Source organism: Podarcis cretensis, assembly GCF_951804945.1.
Source record: "Podarcis cretensis genome assembly, chromosome: 4".
NCBI lineage: Eukaryota > Metazoa > Chordata > Lepidosauria > Squamata > Lacertidae > Podarcis > Podarcis cretensis.
In genome coordinates, this window is record NC_137173.1 from 20,442,880 (window position 1) to 20,448,077 (window position 5,198).

The 5,198-nt window shown below is 44.9% G+C and overlaps 1 long non-coding RNA gene across 1 annotated transcript in view; it reads left to right on the forward strand.

Annotated features, from left to right (window-relative positions):
* Positions 1 to 4,835: 4,835 nt before the first annotated feature.
* LOC307215215 overlaps positions 4,836 to 5,198 on the forward strand; it is a 134,533-nt gene continuing 134,170 nt past the window's right edge. The window contains exon 1 of the long non-coding RNA XR_013838393.1: positions 4,836 to 4,878. This is a non-coding gene — a long non-coding RNA (uncharacterized lncRNA). The remainder of the gene's footprint in view (positions 4,879 to 5,198) is intronic.

Consider the following 5,198-nt stretch of genomic DNA (forward strand, 5'->3'; position numbering starts at 1 on the left):
CCTGGAGGGGCCCAGGGACTGAATGTCTAGATGTCCTCTTTGCTTTTGTTGTATGTATTCTGTATTTCCTGTTCTTTAAGTGCTGTGTGTGTGTGTGTGAAGCGACAAGCCTAATTTCATCTTGGTACACCAAGTATACTTGGTACATCTTTGCACAGATAGTATTCTCAGGGTTTTTTTTTCCTGAGACAGTGGTGTGAGGGGAATGTGCCTTGATTTACTTATCTGTGGCATTTATATAGCTTCCTTCATAGTATTTATCCCAGGATGTTTTAAGTACCAATGAGAACAAAGCAATAAGAAGATATACAACAACACAATTCAAAGCAGAGAACCCCCAACCCGAATTCTGAACTTGTTCATCCGGGGAGAACCTTTGCCCATGAATTCTGCTGATTTGTATGAAATGGTCTTCAGGTAAACAAAATGTTTTAGTCATGTAAGTAATCGGATTTGATGTAAACATCAGCTTTGCTGCCACCTAGTGCAATAGTGTTTTTATCCTTTTTCATTCTAGGAATAGATTCCAAACATAACATTCCATCCCACTTGGTTCTTGTGGAACAGACAGACATTTTTTACAGTGCAATTCTCCCTCCATGTAATGTGTACAAATATGATATACTGGAGAAAAGTGTGCACATAAATGCATATATTAGTGGGGGTGGGGGAACATACAACAAGAATATAGTTTTGGAAAGTGTAAATTAAATAAGTTTACCTTTAAATGCAAAGTGAATTAAATTTCTTCCCAACCCCTAAGTTCAGCTGAACCACAGATTCTTCCTTGTTTGTCTGTTCTTTGAACTCGAAGGTCCCTGCTTCAGAGCTGTGTTTTAGAACAAGGCCACAGAGCTGTATATAACCTTGAAAATGAGTCAGTTTTGTTATCATCATCTGTGTGAAGGCTGAATCCAATAGTCAAGGTTTAACAGACAACACATACTATTTATGAACATAGTGGTCTTAATACAAGAAATGAGGGATCATGTTCTGGGAGAAAAGGAGGTCCTTAAAGTAGTTATGTCTGGTGTCTCTCAGAAATTCTTAACAGATGTGGACCACTGTTGTATTTGGTGAGAAAAAGCCCACTTCGGCAGTGGCGTAGCGTGGGTTGTCAGCACCCGGGGCAAGGCAAGTAATTTGTGCCCCCTAACCCGTGGATTTGCGCCCCCTAACCCGTGGATTTGCGCCCCCTAACCCTAACCCCCAGATGTTGCGCCCGGTGCGGCCGGCCCCCCCTGCACCCCCCACGCTACGCCACTGCACTTAGGTGGTCCATAGAAAGGTTGTGGAGCAGCTGAGTATATCTGCATTTGGTTGATTGATTCGGACAACAAATTTTGCAGAACTTTGCTCACCCAAAGCAGGGAGATTCATTACATTAAAAATGGAAGATGTCAGCAATTAAAATATGAATTATGCACTTTGGTTTGTAGAACCAAAAAGGTCTAATACGTGGTTCGCAATTTTCAGGCTGTCATTGAAGAAAACAAAAGCTTGAGAATCTAGGTAAAATGCTTATGAGACAAGGACTGCGTTGTCCATCAGATGGCAGACTGAGACTAAGAAATCTCTATCTAGGCAAAACATAGTAGACTGCTGTTTTTCTATATCCAGGAGGGCAGTTTTTTCCCTATGGCTTGCAGTTCTGGACAACTATTTAAGGCTCCATCTGCACTGTACACTTAAAGCAGTATCATATCACTTCCCCCAAAGTATCCTGGGAAGTGCGGTTTGTTAAGGGTGCTGAGAGTTGTTAGGAGATCGCTATTCCCCTCGGAGAGCTACAGTTTCCCAGAGTTCCCTGGGAAAAGCAATTGATTGTTATACCTGTATGGGAATTGTAGTTCCCTGAGGGAACGAGGTCTCCTAACAACTCTCAACACCCTAATAAACTACAGTTCTCAGGCAGGTAAAAGAAGTGGAGCTGGGGGTTATAGTAGATAGCTCAATGAAGGTGTTGACTGAGTGTGCGGCAGCAATGAAAAATGCAAATTCCATGCTTAGGATCATTAGGAAAGGACTTGAAAATAAAACTGAGAATATAATGCCATTATACAAATCTTTACAAAGTGAGCAGTACCTTTCTCAGGACCAAAATTGAGCATGCAAGCTTTTGAGTCCTCCAGAACGCTTCAGTGTTTCAGGAAGGAAGAGTTTAGGGGGTGGGAGGAGGATGGGGGTAAAAATAAATAAGGCTGGATTTTGAAGGCGTGAGATTTGCGTTTAGACTCAGTCTGAAGATGAAAATTGCAGACTCATACTCAGACTAATAATAATAATAATAATAATAATATATTTATACCCCTCCCATCTGGCTGTGTTTCCCCAGTCACTCTGGGCGGGTCCCAACAGAATATTAAAAACATGATAAAACATCAAAAATTTCCCTAAACAGGGCTGCCTTCAGATGTCTTCTAAATGTCAGATAGTTGTTTATTTCCTTGACATCTGACGGGAGGGCGTTCCACAGGGCGGGCACCACTACCGAGAAGGCCCTCTGCCTGGTTCCCTGTAACTTGGCTTCTCGTAATGAGGGAACTGCCAGAAGGCCCTCGGAGCTGGACCTCAGCGTCCAGGCAGAATGATGGGGGTGGAGACACTCCTTCAGGTATACTGGGCCCAGGCCATTTAGGGCTTTAAAGGTCAGCACCAACACTTTGAATTGTACCCGGAAATGTACTGGGAGCCAATGCAGGTGGCAGGTTGCATCTGGGATTCTGCGGTGGAAGAATAATGATAGGGATGTGGGAAACATTTCATAGAATTATAGAGCTGGAAGGGAGTCCGAGGCTCATTGATCTAGTTCTCATTTAAAGGAAGCTCTATCTAATTCATACCTTCTGAAATAATACATGAATCGAAACACAGCTGATGGGAAATTCACGCCTCTGAAGTTTGCACTTCTCCAGGTTTTGCAATTCAGCCAAGTAAGGTGTGCATAAAATGTATATACCAAAGTAAAGCATGCATAAAAGTGCATATATTAATGAAAATAAATCACAAACTGATGTTGAAATATAGCAGAACTGTAAGAATTGAAAAATGAGAAACTGAAGGAAACTGAAATGGACAGATTCACTCATCCCTAATGGCTGGTTTCCATTTTTGAAAACATAAAGCGTGGCTGCTACCTAGAATTGTATTGTTCCTGGTTCCCGGTAAGACAGAAAGCAGACATAAAGAGAAGCAGGGCCATCTAGCCTGCGGTTATCTGAACTCCTCCATTGCATCACAGTACTGGCCTGTGAAATCCCACGATACACAGACATGCATTGTTCTATAAGATAGTACGCCTTATCTAACAGTTTCCCATCCTGCACAAAGCAGTACAGTGCAGCAGCTTGACAAATAGAGGGAGAGACCTGCTGCCAAATGCTTAAATCCTAAAGCTCTATGTGGATCTACTAATTTCCTGGTATTTTCTGTTTGTCAGTACTGGAAGGCATCACACCAGTCCTTCCAGATGACTGAGACATTTGTAGTGGAAGCTGGGGATGTACGAGGCAGGATGGGGAAACAATGGGGAAATTTGCTGGGCATTTTCTGTTGATGCTGCTGCTGTTGTTATTCAGACCTGTTAGTTGCTTGTCATCTGAAGGTCTGCAAGTATATACAGTATATAGCAATACATGCATACTATATGTATTTGCATTGTATCATAAAAACAAAACAAACCCCCAAAGTCATGACTTCCCCCAATGAATCATGGGAACTATAGTTTATTACAGAATTGAAGGCACTCATTGAGAGCCAGTGTGGTGTAGTGGTTAAGAGCGGTGGACTCGTAGTCTGGTGAACTGGGTTCGCTTCCCTGCTCCTCCACATGCAGCTGCTGGGCCAGTCACACTTCTTTGAGGTCTCTCAGCCCCACTCACCTCACAGAGTGTTTGTTGTGGGGGAGGAAGGGAAAGGAGAATGTTAGCTTCTTTGAGACTCCTTAGGGTAGTGATAAAGTGGGATATCAAATCCAAATGCCTCCTCCTCCTCCTCCGTTTTGTTCAGCATTCTAATACCTTTGGCTGCAGGGACCAGCTGTATGCAAAGGATCCCTCAGGGAAGAAAGCTCAGAGCCTGGGATTGGTGGTGGGACAACTGTGAGTGGTTAGAGGGAGCAGGCTGGGAGGAGGAGGTCTCAGGAGCTAAAGAGGTAACACAGCTTAGTAAGCAAGGGGAGTCTGAAGTGGAAGCAGCTGAGGAGGGAGACCACGAGGCAGAGATGAGTCAGGCTGGTGAAGAAGCCAGGGAACCTTCCCCTCCTGCTGCGACAAGCTCCTCTTCTCCCTTTCTCCCAGGGCCAGGAGAGGCATGAAGTGAGAAGACCAAAGACAGGTGCACTGGCATAGTCTCAGATTGCATGGGAGGGATCCAGGAGAGGAGGGCACTTAGCTGTGGGAAGTCGGGGACCTTCAGTCTCCACAACAGCCTTATGTGGCAAGACCTACCGAGAAGAGTTGCTGTGCTTTTTATGCCTGGCAATCCTGAGCTGTCTTTGTGTCTTCTAATAAAGAGTTAACTTGACTTACACAGTGTGATTTATTGCTGACTCGCTCCTGGCAGTAGGCAAGTCCTAGTTTGGACTGTGTGTATGTATGAAGGAAAGGGACACGGGTGGCGCTGTGGGTTAATCCACAGAGCCTAGGACTTGCTGATCAGAAGGTCGGCGGTTCGAATCCCCACGACGGGGGGATCCCATTGCTCGGTCCCTGCTCCTGCCAACCTAACAGTTCGAAAGCACACCAGTACAAGTAGATAAATAGGTACTGCTCCGGCGGGAAGGTTAAAGGCATTTCCGTGGGCTGCTCTGCTTCACCAGAAGCGGCTTAGTCCTGCTGGCCACATGACCCGGAAGCTGTATGCCGGCTCCCTCGGCCAGTAAAGCAAGATGAGCGTCGTAACGCCAGAGTCGGCCATGACTGGATCTAATGGTCAGGGGTCCCTTTACCTTTACCTATGTATGAAGGAAGGACTGTAGTTCAGTGGCAGCGCACCTGTTTTGCATGCAGAAGATCTCAGGTTCAATTCCTAGCATTTTTGGGTTAGGCTGAAATCCTGGAGAGCTGCTGGCATTCAGTGTAGACAATACTGACCTAGGTAGACTAATGGTCTACCTCAGTATAAGGCAGTTTCCTGTTCCCCAAACATCCAGCTCCTGTGCCAGATAACAAACTAACTCTTAAAAATGCTTACAGACA